Source organism: Penaeus monodon, chromosome 4, assembly GCF_015228065.2.
Source record: "Penaeus monodon isolate SGIC_2016 chromosome 4, NSTDA_Pmon_1, whole genome shotgun sequence".
NCBI classification, from domain to species: Eukaryota; Metazoa; Arthropoda; class Malacostraca; order Decapoda; family Penaeidae; genus Penaeus; species Penaeus monodon.
Window position 1 is genome coordinate 6225922 of NC_051389.1, and position 12500 is coordinate 6238421.

Sequence of the window (12500 nt, forward strand, 5' to 3'; positions counted from 1 at the left end):
GCTTAATTGGATGTCATTTTTACCTTCTTCGCCAGCCTGGTCCTTGCATTTCTGAAGAATGATACAGTATCTGACTAATTTCTACATGTCTTTTCCTACTGTTATTATCTGTCTATTTACCCTTTTATTATCCTCGGGCTTTTGCATTTCCTCTTGCATCACCTAATAATAATGAAAATGAAAATAATAATGATAATAATAATGATGGTAATAATAATAGTAATAATAATAATGGTAATGGCAATGATAATAATAATAATAATAATGGTGATGATTATGATGATGATAGTAATAGTACGAATCATAATCAAAATAGTAATAATAATAACAACTGTAGTAGTATTATACTTTTGCATGGCATGAATGACATCTCTTCTCACACAGACATTGATCTTAACACTATAAACTCACCTAAAAAAATCGTTGTCTAGTCTGCGGTCCTTGACAAAATTCCACAGTGCCTTAATATATGTTAAAAAAAAAGGCATAATGTTTCACATATATAAAGAAAATTAGATATATAATGTTATAATAATGCAAGTTAAACACACACACACACACACACACACACACACACACACACACACACTCACACACACACACACACTAATATATATATATATATATATATATATATATATATATATATATATATATATATATATATATGTGTGTATATATATACATATATATATACATGTATATACAGTATACATAAAATATATATATACAGATATACAGTATGTGTATATATATATGTACACACACACACACACACACACACACACACACACACACACACACACACACACACACACACACACACATATATATATATATATATATATATATATATATATATATATATATATATATATATATATGTATATAGTGTATATATTTTTAATATACATACATATATATATATATATATATATATATATATATATATATAGAGAGAGAGAGAGAGAGAGAGAGAGAGAGAGAGAGAGAGATGGAGAAAGAGATATTGAGATAGAAATAGAGATAGTCTATTTGTTTACACGTTTAAATGGAATTTAACAGTCAGCCGATTGGAATTAATTTCATTTATTGAAAAGTGTTAACATACTATTGCATGTAACTAATTCTGAATGCAAGGCTTGGTCGACACATTTTAAGTCAGTTGTTAAGTTTTATCCTGGCTTCATCCATACACTTCCCACGTTTAATACTGCCAATCAACATTTTCATGATGTGGGTAATTCGGTCGCTCACACCTGGATGCAAATAAATAACTGTTGATTCAGAATTTGGATTCAGACGCCAAAGTGTACATATTTTGCATGCAGTCTGCACTACAGGTTCGCATTTTACAAGGTCTATAAGATGTTTTAGTGACCTTGCAAATATGTGGTTCATCTAATTTATGTCGTAAAGTAGTGTTTTCGAAAATATAGTTTGGAGAAAGTGATAAAATTCTAAGTAAATCAACTTCACCTGAAGCTTAAATAACTACATATTGCCTCTTGCATTTATTACTCCTTCAAATTGGCAGAGGAAAAAAATCTAACCGTCTATTTTCCCCTTATCATGCCCCGCGTTCAGTTGAGCTTTCCTGCACGGTGCGCTTCGCCGTGGCCCGAACCGCTCAGGGTGAAGGAGTTTTGCTGCTAATTATCGTAAACAAACTGCCCTTGCCATGGTGGCTTGTTGCGAGAGAGGTGAATTGCCTTTCTAACTGAGACTAATAAGGGGCTCCAAACCAATGTACGACACTTCCATATCACACAAACACAATAATGACCAACAGAAATAGAAAGGCAAAAAGAAATACATGTTGCAGTTCAGACAGATTTACTTTTGAGGCTTTATGTTGACGGCCATTATGGTTGTTTACAAACGGTCTGCGAGGCGAAGCGAACTACCTCCAGCCCTCCTGTTCGCCATGCAACGATGGATCCTCGTTGCTGCTCCTTAAAAAAAAGACTTCTAATGACAGCTACTCTTCAAGTGTTTTTTCGCACTTCAACCCCTCCACCAGGCCCTATGTTTCTGTTCTAATCTTTGGCAAATACCCTTCTTGTGGAGAAGAGAGGATAACCTTTCGACGAGAAATGAGGGCTCTCGTTGGCGAAGAAAACAACAATGTCTCAGAGTTCGAAACGGGGGTGTTTGTCGCTAGGAACAAACTTTATCTTCAACTGCTGCTGAATTGTGCAGATCACTGGCCTCAACTCGTTTTGTTGACTTGTCGTAAATTATATCTGCAGTTGATATTCTGTTTACGTATATTGTACAACATATACTGCTCAAGTTACAGTTTAAAACAGTACCGGAAACATGACAATTTTTTTTTTTTGTCTTCATATAGACCAACATTATGCTTGACCAACAAATTACATAGACAATCTGTTTCATAAAATCAACGACCTAAAAGGAGTAAAAATGTCACTAATAGGACTGATATATACAAAGAACATAGAAGCAGCATCAAACATCACTTGTAACACCAACGAAATAAAGGCACACATAAAAATCCAAAATTAAGGTTCGGCAAGACACAAGGAGGTAGTGGAGGGTACCAATTTTAAACACTGGCCGATAGCCTGCTCCTGGACTTTTAATCATGCTCATTCCTAGTGATATGAAGTCAATATATTGATATGTCAGAAGAACTCATCTTCTCTGCGTGTAATAAGCAAGTTTGACTGGCCAATGCATATATGACTCGTTGTGGGGATCAGTAAAATACAGAGTTGCTGCGCTTAACTCAATGTATTGAGGAGGATCTACGTGGCACTACAGAGGGTTGTTTACATTACTCTTGTATGAGTAACTGAATAAAATAGAATTTCACCTTAGGTAATGAGGTAGATACATGAAATAAAGTATCCTTATACTAATAACCATCTTTGATTATTCTAACACAATAATAGCTCCCCTTTTTGCTGGTCATCTGTTTATTTTCTATAATATGACAATTCTGCAATTATACGACTCTTGCATATATCTTTAAACATTTACTAACGGTTATTAATTACTCCCTAAATCCAGAGTTGTGTGCTGTCAGTATGAAAAAAAATGAATTGGACGAGAGGGAGAAGGGTAGAGAGAATGCAGTTTAAATACGGAATCAATAACTTTAAGACATTTATTTGTTACGTTTTTAAAAAATCAGAAATGGGAACTCGTAAGCCAGAATTCTCCTATTATGTAGTCGATTTTGGGCAAAATCTTCTAACACCTGTCTATTAATTGGTGGATCCGTAGATTACTTTCATCCATTTTCTCGTCCACCTTAGCTAGTTGAATAGTAATAGGGATTAGTACAACCTGTTGAATATTCATCAGTATAGTGATTAGTATAGTCAGTTGAACAGTAATTAGTATAGTGAAATAATATGTTTTCTAGTGACCCCATGGTAATAGTAAACATTATGAGAAAATAAGCGAAAAGATGTCTTGTGAACCTTTTTACACAATAACAGAGTCCATGTTAAGTTTGATGTCCCCCAACATAATCTACTTATTTATTTGCAAGTGTGACAGAGCATTCAGTACAAAAGATTCTGTGATATCACGAGTGAATCTGCAAGGTCACATGACTCTCACTACTTGTTACTGTGACTCGAAGCTCCAACACACACACACACACACACACACACACACACACACACACACACACACACACACACACACACACACACACACACACACACACACACACACACACACTCTCTCTCTCTCTCTCTCTCTCTCTTTCTCTCTCTCTCTCTCTCTCTCTCTCTCTCTCTCTCTCTCTCTCTCTCTCTCTCTCTCTCTCTCTCTCTCTAACAAAAACATATTTTTCCTTGTGGAAATCAGGATTAGGTTTAATCACATGTACCTGTGTATGTACTCGGACAAGTACAATTCTTCATGCTCTTGTACTTAGACCTAAAACACTTGAAAATTACAAATAACCTACAATGAAGTACAAACAAGACATTATATTTAATCAAATGTTATAAATTGTGCAGTATATATATTCTAGCGAACTTTATGATGATTGGCAAAATACGTACATTGAGTGTTATGATATTGTAGTGTAATTAAGGATAAACGAGCCTAATTATGTAGTATTTGCACAGTAGACTTTCGTGCTGTTACGAATCAGTGGCAGGCTTTTCTTTACATAAATTATTTGAGTACAATGACATCTGCTTGGCCTTGGACTTCAGTACATAGCAAAGTGTCTGTACTTGCACTTGAAATATATCCAGATACTAGGACTTAAGTACACTCGCCTGTACTTGGACCCAACCCTGGTGGAAATACACACTGCCGATCAAAGTTCCATTGAAGTTCCCTCTGCTTGAACCTACTTTTACTGTAAGACGAAAACAACAACCAGACAAAAATATAATTATGTGGAAGTATATTATGTTTCAATTTTTTAGATCACAAGGGACATTTTAAAAATTATGAACCGGAAATTACTTACACAGTAATTGGTATTTGCATTCATATTGTTGTGTGTTGTATTTTAATCGTCAAATGTATAGGATATACATTAGGTTTAAGATGATTAAAATGTTATGTGAATTGCTCTTACAATTTAGGGGAGCCATGTAAATGATATACACATTCTTATTATTGAAATACTATACAAAATAATACGAATGTAATTAGCATTCTTAATATATTTATTGTATTTCATCACTAACAGAAAGCGAGCGGAGGTTAACGAGATATCCCAGACGGAGGGATAACCAAGGAGGGGTGTTTGTTTGTGCGAATAAGAACTAATTTAGACATAGCTATATATCGAAAGATGCGATGCTTAGCAGTTAGAGCGCATGGCATTCATGTAGCGATAGATGCTAAATAAATAGCAAGATTGGACCTTGAAAAAAATAATACCAAAATAATATCAACAATAATAATTTAAAAAAATGATCATAAAACATGAAAGTACTTAACAGTGAGGGAGGATGTCGTAGAGCAGAGGGAGACAGACGGAGAGGGAGGGATGGAAAGACTATGTGAGAGATGAAAGGGCCAAATAATAATAATTTTGTTTATTCCATTTATCACAAAGGCTAATATGTTCGGTGTGATAGGCTGTCTGATTAGCTTTGCTTCTAAATGACCCACTTGTGTGCAAGGAATGGCTGGGGTTACCATCCCCTGGCAGTGCGGGATATGAATGCAGGTCAGCAAGAGATGAGGGATAAGGAGCAAGAAACTGGTCCGAGAGAGAAAGGAAAGGGGAGGGAGGAGGTGGACCGGTAAGATGAAGAAGAAGGGGCTGGAGGAGAAGTAAAGGAGAATGGGAAGGGGAGCAGGAGAAGTGTGCGAAAACGATAATGCAAGAGGGAAAGGCAGAGGGAAATATCTGTATTGTACATATATATATACACACATATATACGTATGTACGTGTATATATCTGTGTGTGTGTGTGTGTGTGTGTGTGTGTGTGTGTGTGTGTGTGTGTGTGTGTGTGTGTGTGAGAGAGAGAGAGAGAGAGAGAGAGAGAGAGAGAGAGAGAGAGAGAGAGAGAGAGAGAGAGAGAGAGAGAGAGAGAATTTTATACATGTACTATGGCGACCCGAGGAAATTCCACTGAATAGAAAAAAACGTACTATACTTTTTCTACCTCTCGCCTTCTCTCTCCCTCTTTATCGCTCAGAAACCCGTTTTCTTCCCAGATATTCCTTAAATTCACTCCTCCCATCCACATTCAGCCCTTGGAGAGAGAGAGAGAGAGAGAGAGAGAGGGAGAGAGAGAGAGAGAGAGAGAGAGAGAGAGAGAGAGAGAGAGAGAGAGAGAGAGAGAGAGAGAGAGAGAGAGAGAGAGAGAGAGAGAGAGAGAGAGAGAAATTGAGGAAATTATAATGTATACTAAAGCGACACGTGGAAATTCCACGATACAAAAAAAAAGAGGTATTTCTCTCCCCCCCCCCCTCTTTCTGTCTCTCGCCTCCTCTTTCCATTTCCCTTTCGTTTTGCAATCCCCTTTCACTCCCTAAACCTCCCTTAAAGTCACTCCTCCCATCCCACTTCTTCCTCCTTAACCTCCACTACCTCCTTCGTTTTTTTGTTTTTTTCCTCCCTCCCTCCCCATCCCTTTTTCTCTCAGAGCCCCGCCTGTCAGCCTCCTCTTCCTCTCTCCCTTTATCCTCTGCCTTTCCCTTTTCTGTTCTGCCGAACCTTCTGACTCCTGAATCTTCGTAAAATTTACTCCTCTCCCATTTTCCCTTATATCTTCCCTCTCCCTTTTCTATCTGTGCATAGACTGGCGGTCTAACTACATCAGTCCATTGTATTTGCCTCGAAGAATGAGAGTAATAAAAATTATAAAAGCAACAATAATATCAACAAAAATGATAATAACAATAGTAATAGTCAGAATATGATTAATAGATCCTTAACATGGCACACGCGAGTTTTTACCTTGTTTCAAAGAGCTTTGCTTAAATGGCCGCGTCTGATATAACATTTTTGGCACACACAACATACCATGTGAACATTTGACATCACTATCGTCATTTTTAACTATCAACTTATTACTGCGCCCTCTCATTGTCCTTGTGTTCAAAATTATAAAGTCATCTTTATCTAGCGTCTGCTTTTAACACACACACACACACACACACATATTATACATGCATTTATATATATGCATATATATATATATATATATATATATATATATATATATATATATTTATATATATATATATATATATATATATATATATATATATTGTGTGTGTGTGTGTGTGTGTGTGTTTGTATGTGTGTGTGTGTGTGTGTATGTGTGGTGTGTGTGTGTGTGGTGTGTGTGTGTGTGTGTGTGTGTGTGTGTGTGTGTATATATATTATATTATATATATGTATTATATATATTATATTATATGTATATATATATGTACATATATATATATATATATATATATATATATATATATATATATATATACATATACACATATATATATAGTAGGGTCACATACTGGGAAGTGGATGGCAATGCTGCTAAGGACTCCTGGCCACTACTCTTACTTGATGAGACCACAGATTAATATGGCTGAAGAAAACAGTTTAGATTGAATAGGAGATTGAGTATGAGAAATATGATGGTTGCGTAGAACAGAGGATCATGGCATATTTACAAAAAAAAACAAAAAAAACAGTTCACCAGTTTCCTGACTCCATTCTGGAAGGAGAATACCAAAGCTGGCAATTAAAAAAAAAAAAGTTGCTCTGAAGGACTGAATTATCACAAGCAATATCAGCAAGTTGTAAAATATTCAAGTCCGTTGTAATTATCATCAGAGACTTCCAGGATACTGATAGTGCAGCTACCTTTACTAATGAGCACTAATTATATAATTAGTATAAGTACACCATTAGTTCTGCAGGCATACAAAATTGATTAAAGAATGTACAATTTATGGAACTCGGAAGACTTTAAAGCCTTAACAAATAAAAATAGTTATGTAAGAAGTATCAGGATCCCATATCAGGATGAGCAGATGCTTTTATCTAACTAGAGATGACAAGGCTCAAGATCCTGTAAATCAAAGTTGCAATTCAAAACCATTCATGCTTAGGTAAACCATGAAGACATGCTCCAGCTGTGCCCTCTCCTTTCATTGCAAAAAAATGAAATCCTGTCTAACTATGTCTTATTAGCAGTTTGTTTCATCAAACAGCCTAAAGATGACTCCCAGGATGCTCCCCTTCTCTTTTTTTTGTTTTGTATCCTTCATTATTTTTGTTATATAGATGAGGCAAATTCAAATCAAGGTGTCCTATATCCACTATATGGACTTTGAGAAACATGTGTTCTAAATACACTTGAGATGCGATCAATTTGACTTCAGATAAGATAAGGTTGACAGATATTGCATGACACAGAACTTTGACCTACTAGTCGGTTGCCAACTCCCTTGCGTGATATGAATAGTTCAGTTCCCAATCATTTAACACCAAACAGGCTCAAACTCTCAAATGCTAGATCAGTACTCATTCACTTTTATCCACTGGAAAAATTGTTCATTTACTCAGAAACCCAATCCATTGATGGAATATTTGCAAGTAACATTTTTAACAAAGTTATTTCCTTCAATTACTGTTCACTTGTATTATGTCATTATCTCTTACCAAATGTATTTCAATGATAGAATTGCAGAATGATGCAAATACAGACATGGAGGTTTTATGCATAGAATAAGTCTATGTTTTAGATTTCTTCAACTAGGAAAACTGACTTTTTGGTGTAATTATCATATCAACTGTATAACAGATGTGTAAACAAGATTAGTGATACAGTTTCACATTAGGAGCAATACAGAGAATGAACTCATTTTGGTAAATACTCACTCACTCAATCCCTTTTTTATTACTTAGGCAAATATATCTGATTCGTTGATGATTAATGTTGACAGGTGATGATAATCATTTTTAATACAACAATTTTATTTTGACATTTTTTTATTCACCTAACTACCAGCAATTTCTTGAATGCATCTCTGCTCCAATAACGAAAAAAGAGAATGAATAAATGAATAAATAAAGTTTTTAATTATGTCATAAGCAATGCTCAGATAAAGCTTGTCTCTGCACAATGAGCCTAACTATGAAGTATTTCTAAAGTCACAAATTACTCCCTATACCTATTTTACTATTATATATTGTGGTGAGGGTTTACCAGCACAATATCTGTTTATATATATATATATATATTTTTTTTAAACGTAATTACTTAAAACTGATGAAAAATTAATCATGGTTTCATAATTACAAAGACCTGAGTAAAAAAAAAGAAAAAAAAAAAAGAAAAAGAAAAAAAAAAAAAAAAAAAAAAAAAAAAAAAAAAATCTATTGAGAACATTCTATAATTTTGGTTACCATTATCTTGTGGTGTTTGGTCACTCTATCTCTTACTGCCTTCTATCACTTCAGATAAAAAGCAGTCATTACTGTTGACATCATCACCCTCTATGGTTTAACCTTATCATTGGGTTCATAGCTCCATACTAGGGACTACAGTTCATAAAAAGAACTTTCTCTTTAACTATCTCCTGCTGTGCATTATTTTTAGATTCACTGATAATGATGCATAGAGCTCTCTGTTCATTTATGGAGAACTTTTGTATCTTTCTAGATCTTTGTCTGCCATTACTAATAATCCTCTCTCTAATCTTTTGACTTGGAGTGAAAATGCATCTGGTCAGGAATCCCCAATAAATTTTAGTCAATAAAAATATTCAAGTTTCAGAAATGGCCACCTATTAGCTCCCAAGATGTATTTATTCCTTTATCATGTTTTTTTTCCATAGGAAGGGATGAATAAAGCTTAACTTGTTTTTTTCTAAACTTAAAATCACTATTGGTATCAGTATATTTGGATTCATGGGAAGAAGACCAAGTCTTCAGTTTTGTTTATTTACTGAACTAATTCACTTTTTAATCCTGGGTCTTTCAATGTTTCATTATTCAACTGTAATCAAATTAACCAGCTGACATTAACGTTTAAAAATACAAAACTTCTTGCACATTTCTTGTTGAAAAACTTTAGTTAAGATTCTATAGATCATGATTATTAGCAGGGATTCTTTGCAGGCAAGTGGAACCCCTATTGGACTTAATAATATAACACATCCTTTTTTTTTGCCATAACTGGAGCATATTTAAATTCATTCTTACTGGTTTTGTCATAAAGGAAATAATTTAATTTCCTTGTAGTATTATTTCATGATCGTGTATGTGTAACATTACCATCTACTTTATAGTTACCTTACCTCTCCAATCCGGCGTTTAATTTGGTAAAAGCTTCCTTGACATGGTTCAGTTTCTAAGACAAACCATTTAAATACTTATTACTCTACATATTCATAAATAATTGGTTTTGATTTCTTTCATTTCAGTTACCATTCTAATCTGCTATTGCCATTGTTATCATGACTCTTTTTGATAACAACTCTCATCTTTAGTTATATTTGTTTTTTCAAAGTGCTTATGTGAATTTTTGTAGGTAAAAGACTACCTCAATTTTTTTTATGCTTTTGGAGGTTCATCAACAAGAAAATGCCTATAAATTTTTGATGAACAGTAAAAATGAGTTTGAGTTTATATACAATTATTTAGACATTTAACTCAATGTTTCACCTTTCCTTGAATTTCCAGGAAAAACGTTTTTTAATAAAGCTATCAATATCGATGGTGTTATTTTTATCATAGACATTACTATAATGTTATTGACATAAGTATTGGCAATACAAGATAACATAAAATATTATAAAAAATCAAGGAAAAGGGTAAACAGGTGAAAGGAGTAGTACTCAAAATTGGCTCATTGATGACTTAGTACAAGTGGAGCTATCTATGTGTAAGAACAAACAATAAAGTACACTCAAAGTGGGCATGGCATGCATGTCAGTTTTGAGCTGAAAAATAAATCAACTGTACCTCTCTAATACTCGATTTCATGTAAAAATACTTGTCTCCTCTATTGGCAATCCTTCATTTAGAAAATCCCTTTCAGTAATTTACATGTATGTTATTTACCACCTTGAACATAATAATTTAAGTTCTGACTTTAGTAATTGATACAGTATACCATTAGTGGCATTGATGGAACTCTTCATTTTTTATATATATATATATTAACTTCGATGATAAGATTTTTGGACCCTGGATATTTTACATTCCTTTTCCTATATCAATGAAAATGTTGTGTTACTCATGTCATATGAGGTATCCTTGCTTATGTATATGGTAATACCATTAATTCTATGTATTCTTAAAAGTACTGGGTATAATCAACACACTTAGTTTTCTTTCACAGTTTATTTCCTAATTGAAAAACATAATGACTAATTATGTACCACATATATTTCCCTTATCCACGCAAAATAATGTTCTGGTATTGAAGAGTTACACTAATGGCTAAAATTAATACGCCACCCTTCCTGGGAAAGCATTTTTCTTGGTTTTATTTAAGAAAATCACATATTTTTAGAGTCACTGATGAATTTATAGCCACAGACTTACAATAAATGATTAAATTTGTCATTTAGAACACTTATATCTTATTTTTACATCTTTTACATAAAGAAATAGCTCTAATATCTGGTAGATCATCCTTCTGCCTTTATTATTGCATTGATTCTTCATTCTTACTCTCATACAACTTAGTTATATATTCAATATGAATGTTATGCCATTCTTTGTTTACCTTCTCCCATTGTTTTTAAACACTGCAGATTCAATTTTCTTTGCAATATAGTCCCAAAAATGCTCAATAGGGTTCATATCAGGAATATTACCATGCCATTCCAAAACTGTCACCTTATTTTTGGCCACCCAGGTCTTAATCTTTGCAGTGTGGCAGGGAGCACTGTCCTGCTGGAATACTGCTTCACTATCCTCAAAATAATGGATTAGAGATGGAACTGCACAGTAGTAATACTCTCTGTTAACTGTTCCATTGATTCTGTACAATCAGTCAACACCTTTGCTAGTAGTACAGTCCCTGACCATGATACTACCACCACCATGCCTACCTGTGAGATTCAGGAATACAGGAAGGTATTCCTCTCCTTTTCTTATTCTGCCCGATACAGGCCTATCGCTTATTAAGCAAAATCTGCTCTCATCAGGGCTTCTTCCCAGATGAAACCTCTGGCATCTTCTTGGTCTTACAATACCTGAAACCACTCTCCAGAAGTCTTCTCCTCATTGTCCAACCATTCAAGTCAATGTCAAAATTCTTCTTGACCTCCCTGTTCCTGTTTCTTTGTGCTTCTTAACTATCTCCTGCACAGTAGACTTGCTACTGTCATACTTTCAGTAATTTTATTGCTGCCTTCTTTGTGGATAACAACAACTCTCATCCTATCTTCTATACTCAGCCTAGGAACTGGGCCCATACATAAATTGGGCCTAAGTAATCAAATACTGTTTTTCAATGATAAGTGGATAATTAGATTCCAAAAACATCTTAAAGTCACATTTCAAAATGAATTTGCCTAAAAAATAATTTACTCACCAAAATATTTAAAGAACTCTTTGTAAAACAGGTGAAAATCTGATGAAAATTGCAATAAATTAGTCAAGTACAGATTGTTTGAAGTACCAAAGTAAAAGAAACCATAATCAAAGCAAGGCTAGACAAAAGAGGGAATTTTTAACAAAACCTTTTCCTTGGTAATCTACATGAAACTTTCAATGATTTTTATTGGATTTTATTTATTTTATATTTATATTTATTTTATTCAGTGATTCAAGAAAAATTCATATAAACAGTGAAGCTGTTTATATGAATTGATTTTGAATTGAATATGAATATGATTTTGAACTGAGCTGATAGTGTGAGAGTGGCGTGTTAATTTTGGTCAGTAGTGTATATGCACTGACTAAAGTCAAAGTTATTTTTTGACGCAAATACCTCAAAAAGCAATTTTGCGATCATGACATATGCCATCATGTTAGATAATGACATTTGTAAGTCCTTATTTCATCATT

The 12500-nt window shown here is 34.0% G+C and overlaps 1 long non-coding RNA gene across 1 annotated transcript in view; it reads right to left on the reverse strand.

The window, feature by feature from the left end:
• Positions 1–10808: 10808 nt before the first annotated feature.
• Positions 10809–12500, reverse strand: part of LOC119569464 — a 3406-nt gene continuing 1714 nt past the window's right edge. The window contains exon 2 of the long non-coding RNA XR_005228261.1: positions 10809–12500. This exon is cut by the window's right edge and continues 665 nt beyond it. This is a non-coding gene — a long non-coding RNA (uncharacterized LOC119569464).